Source organism: Sciurus vulgaris, assembly GCF_902686455.1.
Source record: "Sciurus vulgaris genome assembly, chromosome: 5".
Lineage (NCBI taxonomy): Eukaryota > Metazoa > Chordata > Mammalia > Rodentia > Sciuridae > Sciurus > Sciurus vulgaris.
Window position 1 is genome coordinate 84174766 of NC_136465.1, and position 10153 is coordinate 84184918.

General features: G+C 36.7%; 1 pseudogene across 1 annotated transcript; it reads right to left on the bottom strand.

Moving 5' to 3' along the window:
* Positions 1-8332: 8332 nt before the first annotated feature.
* LOC306661061 (POU domain, class 5, transcription factor 1-like) lies at positions 8333-9428 on the bottom strand (annotated as a pseudogene). Its single transcript has one exon. The product of its transcript is annotated as a POU domain, class 5, transcription factor 1-like (transcript).
* Positions 9429-10153: the final 725 nt, after the last annotated feature.

The following is a 10153-nucleotide window of genomic DNA, read 5'->3' on the forward strand; positions in this document are numbered from 1 at the left end:
TCCCTTTAATTTCTTTCGTTTGTGTAATTGCTCTGGCTAGAGTCTCAAGAACGATGTTGAATAGAAGTGGTGAAAGAGGGCATCCCTGCCTTGTTCCAGTTTTTAGGGGGAATGCTTTCAGTTTTTCACCCTTTAGAATGATATTGGCCATGGGCTTAGCGTAGATGGCCTTTATAATATTAAGGAATGTTCCCACTACCCCAATTTTTTCTAGTGGTTTGAGCATGAAGGGATGCTGTATTTTATCGAATGCTTTCTCTGAATCTATTCAAATAATCATGTGATTCTTAACTTTAAGTCTGTTCATATGGTGAATGACATTTATTGATTTCTGGATGTTGAACCATCCTTGCATCCCTGGGATAAAACCCACTTGATCGTGGTGCACTATCTTTTTAATATATTTTTGCATGCGATTTGCTAAAATTTTGTTGAGAATTTTTGCATCGATGTTCATTAAGGATATTGGTCTGAAATTTTTTTCCTCGATGTGTCTCTGTCTGGTTTAGGTATCAGGGTGATATTGGCTTCATAGAATGAGTTTGGGAGGGTTCCCTCCTCTTCTATTTCATGGAATACTTTGAGAAGTATTGGAATGAGCTCTTCTTTAAAGGTTTTGTAGAACTCGACTGAGAACCCATCTGGTCCCAGACTTTTCTTTGTTGGTAGTCTTTTGAGGACCTCTTCTATTTCATTGCTTGAAATTGATGTATTAAAGTTGTGTATGTCCTCCTCGTTCAGTTTAGGTAATTCATATGTCTGTAGAAACTTGTTGATGTCTTTGAGGTTTTCTGTTTTGTTGGAGTATAGATTTTCAAAATAGCTTCTAATTATGTTTTGTATTTCACTTGTGTCTGTTGTGATATTTCCTTGTTTACTCTGAATTATAGTAATTTGAGTTTTCTCCCTCTTTCTCTTTGTTAGTGTGGCTAAGGGTTTATCAATTTTGTTTATTTTTTCAAAGAACCAACTATTTATTTTGTTAATTTTTCCGATTGTTTCTTTTGTTTCAATTTTGTTGATTTTGGCTCTGATTTTAACTATTTCCTGTCTTCTACTACTTTTGGTGTTGGTCTGCTCTTCTTTTTCTAGGGCTTTGAGCTGTAGTGTTAAGTCGTTTATTTGTTGATTTCCACTTCTTTTGTTGAATGCACCCCATGAAATAAATCTTCCTCTAAGTACTGCTTTCATAGTGTCCCAGAGGTTTTGATATGATGCGTCTTTGTTCTCGTTTACTTCTAAGAATTTTTTAATTTCCCTCCTGATGTCTTCTGTTATCCATTCATCATATAATAGTGTATTATTTAATCTGCAGGTATTGGAGAAGTTTCTGTTTTTTATTCTGTCATTTATTTCTAATTTCAATCCATTATGATCTGATAGAGTACAAGGTAGTAATCTCTATCTTCTTGTATTTGCTAACAGTAGATTTGTGGCATAAAATATGGTCTATTTTAGAGAAAGATCCATGTGCTGCTGAGAAGAAAGTGTATTCGTTCTTTGTTGGATGGTATATTCTATATAAGTCGGTTAAGTCTAAATTGTTGATTGTGTTATTGAGATCTATGGTTTCTTTATTCAATTTTTGTTTGGAAGATCTATCCAGCGGTGAGAGAGGTGTGTTAAAATCGCCTAGTATTATTGTGTTGTGGTCTATTTGATTTCTGGAATTGAGAAGGATTTGTTTGACGTACATGGATGAGCCAATGTTCAGGGCATAGATATTTATGATTGTTATGTCTTGCTGATTTATGCTTCCCTTAAGCAATATCTAGTGTCCTTCTTTATCTCTTCTGACTAGTTTTGGCTTGAAGTCCACGTTATCTGAAATGAGTATGGGTACTCCAGCTTTTTTGCTGTGTCCGTGTGCATGGTATGTTTTTTCCCATCCTTTCACCTTTAGTCTATGGGTATCTCTTTCTATGAGATGAGTCTCTTGCTGGCAGCATATTGTTGGATTTTTCTTTTTAATCCATTCTGCCAGTCTATGTCTTTTGATTGATGAGTTCAGGCCATTAACATTCAGGGTTATTATTGTGATATGATTTGTATTCCCAGTCATTTGACTCATTTTTGTTTTTTGACATGATTTGGTTTCTCCTTTATTTGCCTATTCCTTTAGGCTAGTTCCTCCCATTGCTGGTTTGCATCGTTGTTTTTCATCTCTTCCTCATGGAATATTTTGCTGAGAATGTTCTGTAATGCTGGCTTTCTTTTTGTAAATTCCTTTAGCTTTTGTTTATCATGGAAGGATCTTATTTCTTCGTCAAATCTGAAAGTAAGTTTTGCTGGGTGGAAGATTCTTGGTTGGCATTCGTTTTCTTTTAGGGCTTGGTAAATGTTGTTCCAGGCCCTTCTAGCTTTTAGGGTCTGGACTGAAAAATCTCCTGATATTCTTTGGTTTCCCCTGAATGTAATTTGATTCTTTTCTCTCGCGGCTTTTAAAATTCTGTTTTTATTTTGTATGTTAGACATTTTCATAATAATGTGCTTTGGTGTGGGTCTGTTGTAATTTTGTATATTTGGAGTCCTATAAGCCTCTGTACTTCCATTTCATTCTTCAGATTTGGGAAATTTTCTGATACTATTTCATTGAATAGGTTGTTCATTCCTTTGGTTTGTTTCTCTAAGCCTTTTTCAATCCCAATAATTCTTAAATTTGACCTTTTCGTGATATCCCATAATTCTTGTAGATTCTGTTCATAATTTCTTACCATCTTCTCTGTTTGGTCAACTTTGTTTCAAAAGTTAAATATTTTATCTTCAATATCTGAGGTTCTGTCTTCCAGGTGTTCTATCCTATTGGTTATGCTTTCTATGGAGTTTTTAACTTGGTTTATTGTTTCCTTCATTTCAAGGATCTGTTTGGTTTTTTTTCAATATCTCTAACTCTTTATTGAAATGATCTCTTGCTTCCTGTATTTGCTCTTTTAACTGTTGATTGGTGCAATCATTTAATGCCTGCATTTGCTCTTTCATCTCCTCATTTGCTTCCCTGATTGTTTTAATTATGTACATTCTGAACTCCCTTTCTGACATTTCTTCTGCTGTGCTGTCATTGGGTTTTATTGATATAGTATCTAGGTTTGTTTGGGACATTTCTTCCCTTGTTTTCTCAGATGTCAGTGGGACTTTGTGATATTGCAGAATTTTTCTATTGGCTTATAGTGTCCTGTAGATTTCCAGTGTATCACCTTCCTGCCTTCAGTAGCCTGAAGTCTTGGCGTAACTTGAAAATGCAGTTCTTCCAAAGAAAGCTGCCCCTAGCCTGTTACTGGTTCCAGGACTTGGAGCTGGCTCTGTGTGGAAAGGCTCTCACTGGGGGGCCTACTCCAAGAAGCTAGCCTGGAAAGGCACTTCCCGCTGGAGGGAGCCAGGCTGCTTGGGGAAGTCCCTGGCTGCCCTGTCCTGGTCCCTGAAGCAACCTGGGGGCAGGAACTTGCTGCACTGGCTCAGGGACTTGGAGCTTTGTTCTGTGCAGAAAGGCTCTCACTGGGGTGCCTGTTCCGAGATGCTGGAGAATCTGGCCCTGTGGGAGGAGCCCACCGCCAGAGTGTGCAGGGCTGCCTGGGGAAGACTCTAGCTGCCCTGCCCTACTCTAATAAGCCGCCCGAATCCGGATCTGCCTCTGCCGCCGGGGCAGAGCTTCACCGGGTGGGGGAGACCCACCCCGTGGCTCTATTTTAGTCTGAGTCTCTCAATGCCTCCCCTTCTTGAATCCTGGGTTCTGGAGCAACTGGAGATGCAGTCACCCTCTAGTCCGCCATCTTGGATTGCCCCCTATTTTAATTCTTTAATTGAAAAACACATTGCAATTTCATTTTCAAAGAGGTAATGAGACTATACACAAAACACCAAAGAAAAATTTATAATATGGCAGGTAAAAATGTAGCCTGGAATTTTATGAGGCTTGTGATACTTATTAACTTTTAAAACTTGTAATTTATTGTGATTACTTTGTCATTCTGAATAAGTATTTGCTTATTCTCCTAATTTTGTAATTTTAGTTTATATTATTTGTATTTAAAAAGAGTCCCCAAGTTGTACAAGCTGTAAGGCCCTGGAGCAATCTCTGCCTCTGAAGTAGCTTAATGTTTCTTGACTAGATCATTTCTTCCTTAGGGACACACAGTGCTGGGATGTCACTGTATGAGGGACTGAAGAGGGCTACTCTGTTTTGCTCTATTTTAAGGTGACTTAGGAATTTGATGTTGGTTACATTCCAGAAGATCAGCTCAAAGTTTCACAGGACCCACAATATCCTGATACCCAGATGTCTAATACATAAACAAAACTGAGTTCATTTTAATATTTTGTCTAGACAAACATCCTAAACTTACTTCTGTAAAGTAAGTTTGTTTGTTTGCTTATTTATTTATTTATTTCCTTTAAAGGTAAGTCTTGTCTACATTTCACTTGTTTCCAATATGCAAATATGCTTTCAGTCTTCAGCACCAATTCTCTGGAGTCTTTAATTATGTAGAAACATTTCACCTAAAACATGGAGATGCCAAAGTATTTTAAATTATCTCTGATGTCAGTTGGGAGTAGCTAAAAATGATTAGTCTTTCTCTTTGTGATGAAATTAATTGTTCTCAGATTTAGAATGTCAGAAAGAACTAGTGACAAAAAATGCCCTAAGTAAAAGTGTGTGTTCACTCAAATCAGAAATACGAAAGAAATTTTATTCTTGTATGTTATGAATCAAATCGTGTATGGCTTTAGTGGTGCGTGTGTGTGTGTGTGTGTGTGTGTGTGTGTGTGTGTGTGAGAGAGAGAGAGAGAGAGAGAGAGTCAGAGTCAGAAAGAGGGAGAGAGAGACAGAGGGAGGGAGAGAGAGTAAGAGAAAACAAGCAACATGTTTCTTGTTTTCCTCTCATCTTTATCTCTGCTTCACCATGATAGGTTAATGGAGACATCTTACCAGTGCCATTATTTCAATATAGATGTCACTAACTTCTCTCAGACTTATTATAATTGGTGTTAGCTTCTAATGAAATTCATAATCCTGAGGGAAAGTTAAACTCATTGAAGGATCTTCCTAGCTCACTGCAGAATACTAAGCAGCACAAGTATCTGATACTGACATAATTAATAAGACTGCATGAGGAGAAATTCATACCAAAGGATTGGCAAAGAATTAAGTGTATTAGGTATTATACAGAATAACATTTTCTAACCTATCACTAATCTAATATAATATCCTATAATAATAGTGATTTTTTAAAAAAACAAGGATTGAGAATAGTTTAAAATCCCAAAATTCAGTCATCCTTATAATGGTATCTTGTCATAGCTTCCAAAGTGGAATTTTGCCAACCAAGTGCTGGGAATATTCTTAGTAAAATGAAACTACTTTGAGTGACTTTTGCAGATATTCATTCTAATAATATCATACAATGTTCATCTTTTTATTCTATTTCAAATGCACTCATCATATTCCCAATTGTATCACCAATATTTCCATAGTAAACAATTTATCCATTCATTTTAAAATTAATCTATCATATCCCAAATCTTTTGTTTAATTGTTGAGCTTTCTATTTTGTGTAAATTGTATATAAATAAAACTAATCAAACATTTTCTCAATATATATTTTTCCACATTGTAAAAGTGTGAAGCATAAACATGTTCCTTTCTGTACCTACTCTGGATTATACTGCCCTTTTCAGAAAGTCATGCCCTTAGCAATGTTTTCTATCCACATCTACACATGGGTAATGTTGTACATTAGTAGGATTGCCTATATATGGTTTAATACAAATTGCTTCTTTTCCTTAAATATCTTGAATATATCTTTACATTTCAGTACACTTAAAAGCACCTCATTCTTTTTAACAAATTATCATGGAATTCCTTCCCATATGTCTCATATACATGTTCAGAATCTGTAGGATGGACTCATAGATGTAAATGAGCTGAGGCAAAAAATATAGATATTTCATATTTACATTAACTCTTCAAATAATCCTTTGAATTTGCATTTAACAACCAATAATTTATCAGAGATCTTAATAAAAATTTTTATACTTTTATATTAATGAGAAGAAACTTGCAGAACAGCATATACAGTACCATCTCATTAATATACAAAAATATGGATTATATATATATAAACACATACATACATACAAATGGATAGGAAAAATTGTTAAGAGTATTGCTTTGTGACAAGAGTAGTATAATATAAAAACCAATAGTTTATAGGAATTTTTTATACTTTTAGAAATACTAAAAAAATTTAAATTAATTAGAAAATATATATGCCTAATATATTCATTAATATTAGCAATTTTCTGCTTCCTAAAATGGCTGAATACCCTATTTTTAAATTTCTTTTGTGAATTTTTCATTTAAATCCACTCTCATTTTTAAAAAATTTGATTACCTGTTCTCTTTCTTAATTTGAAAACTTCTATATATTCTCATGATTCTTTGTTTTATATATATATATATATATATATATATAGTGAATATGACTTTTACAGACTCCAATTTGCCTTTGAAGTTTTTGTAAAGTATGGGTGAGATATACATAAAAATAACACAGCTAAAATTCACATAAGACACCATATCAATTTCAAAAAGAAAATGCCATCATTACCTTTTCTTCTTAGACAAATATTATGGATTTATTGTTTAGTTAACAAAATACTTTACAAGTCACATATACAACTGGATAACACTTTTAAATGCATATGTAAGCATACACAGACACACATGCCTGAAAAGAGAAACATGAAAAATATAACAAATCTCTGTGTGAGGGAGTACATTGGTTTTAATTATGTTCTTCATATTTTTCCATTATGAATATGAAGTATATATGCAGTTTTTAAATTGCATAACTCAATACAATCAAAATAATGTTTTAAAATATAAGATTTAATGTTTGTGTGGTGTTTATTCAACTGGGATGTGAAATATGCATTATAATGTAAGAAATATAGCAAGTAAATTGAAAATTATTGAATCCTTCCAGAAAAGCAATAAAAACCTTTTTAAAAGCCTTTTTCAAGGGAAACACTTTGGGTGCTACAGTTTTCCATGGGCTAAACTATCCCAAGAATTGCAGGACAATTAGAACTTCTGTACCATCTCACTCACCAAATGTTGGTGGCATTTTCCAGTCACTGAGATAAGTAGAAGGAACCCACTATTTCTAAATTTTCCAAATTTTCAACTCATGGCCAGAAGATGACTGTATAAGTGAAAGACAATGGACTGGCTTGTATTTCTGAATGTGCTTTCCATGGGGCAGCCTGCACAACATTGGTCAGAAGTAACTCCTCAATGCCCTTTCGTATGACTAATGTCCTTGACGCAGGTACCAGTTCAGTTAAGTTTACAGTTGCCCACCAGATCTCCATTAGTTGTGAGCCTGAAGTTTTAGTTCAATGGCCTCCCAAAAAACCCTCTCTAACTTTGGTCATCTTGCTTTACTTTTGTAGTAACCCTTCACTCTTCCATTATTACCTTGGAAATCCTGTGTGCCCCTCTTCAGACCCAATCACTGCCTCCTCTCTATGGAACCACCATTCTGAACTTTGTTTATCATCACCTTGACTACTCTCATAGCTTTACAAATATTTTTATATTCTTAAAACTCTAGTTTTGTTTATTTTTGTCTACATATGAGACAATACTAATGCACTTTTCAATCACATGAAATTTATGTTTAAAATCTTATTGCTTAGATTTGGTAACGTTGCTATAATTCATTTATTTTCACTGCAGTACAGCAAAAATTTTTTTTGGCATGAATGTATGTAATTATACATGGCTTATTCATCTACGATGTATTTAGAGAACAATTGGCTTGTTACCAGTTTTTAGTTGTTACCAATAGGGCTGTAATGAACATTTTTGATCATGTTTAAGAATACCTATGTTCATATTTTTTCATAGGGAAGCAGCTCTCAAACTTTCTGTTCTTAAAAAAGTTCTCATTGATAAACAAATTTATTAGGGATCAAAAAGCATTGCTCAAAAAGCATAGCTTTCATTACACTTTGGAAATTTAAACTGAAAGAATTTAAAAATATTAATTTGAAATTCACTCAAAAATTTAAAACTCACATGTTAATGCAAATAACATCTTTAGAGAAAAATAGTTTCATTTTATTTTTCTATCTACTGTGTCCAGGCTTGTTTATTTAAGAACAAAGTATGAATGATGTGGGGATTAAAATCAAGAGCATCATTGAACTTCACCTTCCCTCCAACCAGTTCCCCAAACGCCCTGCCTCAACCCTTTGTGCTTCCAATTCCTTCCTTAGTGAATTAAGAACTTAATCCCAAAAGCCCTGGTCCTGACTCCAGGTTCTCTCCCTAGCTTCTCATCTTTCCTCTGCCCCCAGAGGGCAGGCACCTCAGTTTTGAATGCATGGGAGAGCCCAGAGTGGTGACAGATACAGAGGGAAAGACTTTCCCCTCAGGAAAAGGGATTGGGAAGTAGAGTGTGGTGAAGTGAGGGTATGCATAACCTGGGGTACCAAAATGGGCCCTGGGACCAGAAAGGATAAAGGTCCCCCTGAGAAAGCAGATGCTGCAGCCTTAAAATCCTCTCGTTGGGAATAGTCAATGCTTGATGGCTTGCCCTTCTGGCGCGGGTTCCAGAACCACATTTGGACCACGTCTTTCTCAAGTTCCAGTTGTTGGGCAATGTGGCTGATCTGCTGCAGTGTGGGTTTTGGGCACTGCAGGACATGTTCTCCAGGTTGCCTCTCATTCCGTTCTCAATACTCGTTCTCTTTCTCTTCCGGGCCTGCCGGAGGGTCTCTGCTTTGCTTATCTCCTGAAGGTTCTCCTTACCGTCTGCTTCCTCCACCTATTTCTGCAGCAGGAGCCGCAGCTTGCACGTGTTCTTGAAACTGAGCTGCAGAGCCTCAAAGCAGCCGATAGTCGTTTGGCTGACCACCTTCCCAAAGAGAACCCCCTGGTGAGCCCCACATCAGCCTGGGTATCCTCTTCTGCTTCAGCGACTTGGCAAATTCCTTGAGTTCTTTCTGCAGTGCTTGGATATCTTGGGACTCCTCAGGGTTTTGCTCCACCTTCTCCTTATCCACTTTCACCACAGCAGGGTGGGCAAAGCAAGGCTCGGGAGAGGCCCCCTCAGAGTTGCTCGCCACCCCAGCTCCCACCTCGCTCTCAGGCTGAGAGGTCTCTAGGCCACTGTGGGGGACCAGGCCCATTCCAACCTGAGGTCCACAGTATACCACCCCTCCACAGAACTCATAGGGTGGGGAGCATGAAGGAATCCCCCACACCTCCGAACCTGGACCAACCCCCGGCCGGATTCCAGGACCACCGGAGGGCCTGGGAGGCTTAGCCAGGTCGGAGGGTCAATCCAGTCCGGCTCTGGCCCTCCTGACCCTCTGGGTGGTGGGCGCAGGAAGGTAAAGTCCGAAGCCAGGTGTCCAGCCATGGGTGGGAAGGGCACCCCAAACAGGAGGCCTGAAGAAACAAGGACTCGCCAAGGAACTGCTCAACACCTCTCTCATAGCTTCATTTTTCAGAAGAAAAAAATTAGCAAGAAATGTGGCATTGTTTTATATCGTGTATTTTTTAACCAGTGTTTGACTCAATATAAATCACATATATTATATATTATTGCTGCTTCTGCATTTAATTTGTTGAAATATGTTATTTTAGTTCAAATATATGAAGAAAATCAAATGTCACACAGACATGTACTTAGAACCTAAGAAAAAAAAATTTAATACCCTTTAGAGGTAATTATAAAATCTTTTTAATACTACACCAAAACCTGACAAGCTAATGGTTTTTGAAGAGTAAATATAATGTGGAACCTGAAACTATACAAGTGAACTTTCATAGTACATTAAAATTTATTAATCCATTTCATACTTTTATTAATCTTTGACCCATGGATGATTTAATAATATTGTTAATTTAGAACATATTGGTTCATTGAATCACATTGCTCCTCAAATATTGAAGTATACCATTATACAGTATCAAAAATAAAAACAGCTGGGCACGGTGGCACGCACCTGTAATCCTAGAGGCTTGGGAGTCTGAGGCAGGAGGATGGTGAGTTCAAACCCAGCCTCAGCAACTTAGCAGGGCCCTAAGCAACTCAGCATTTCCTGTTTGTAAATTTTAAAAAATTTTTAAAAAGGGATGGGG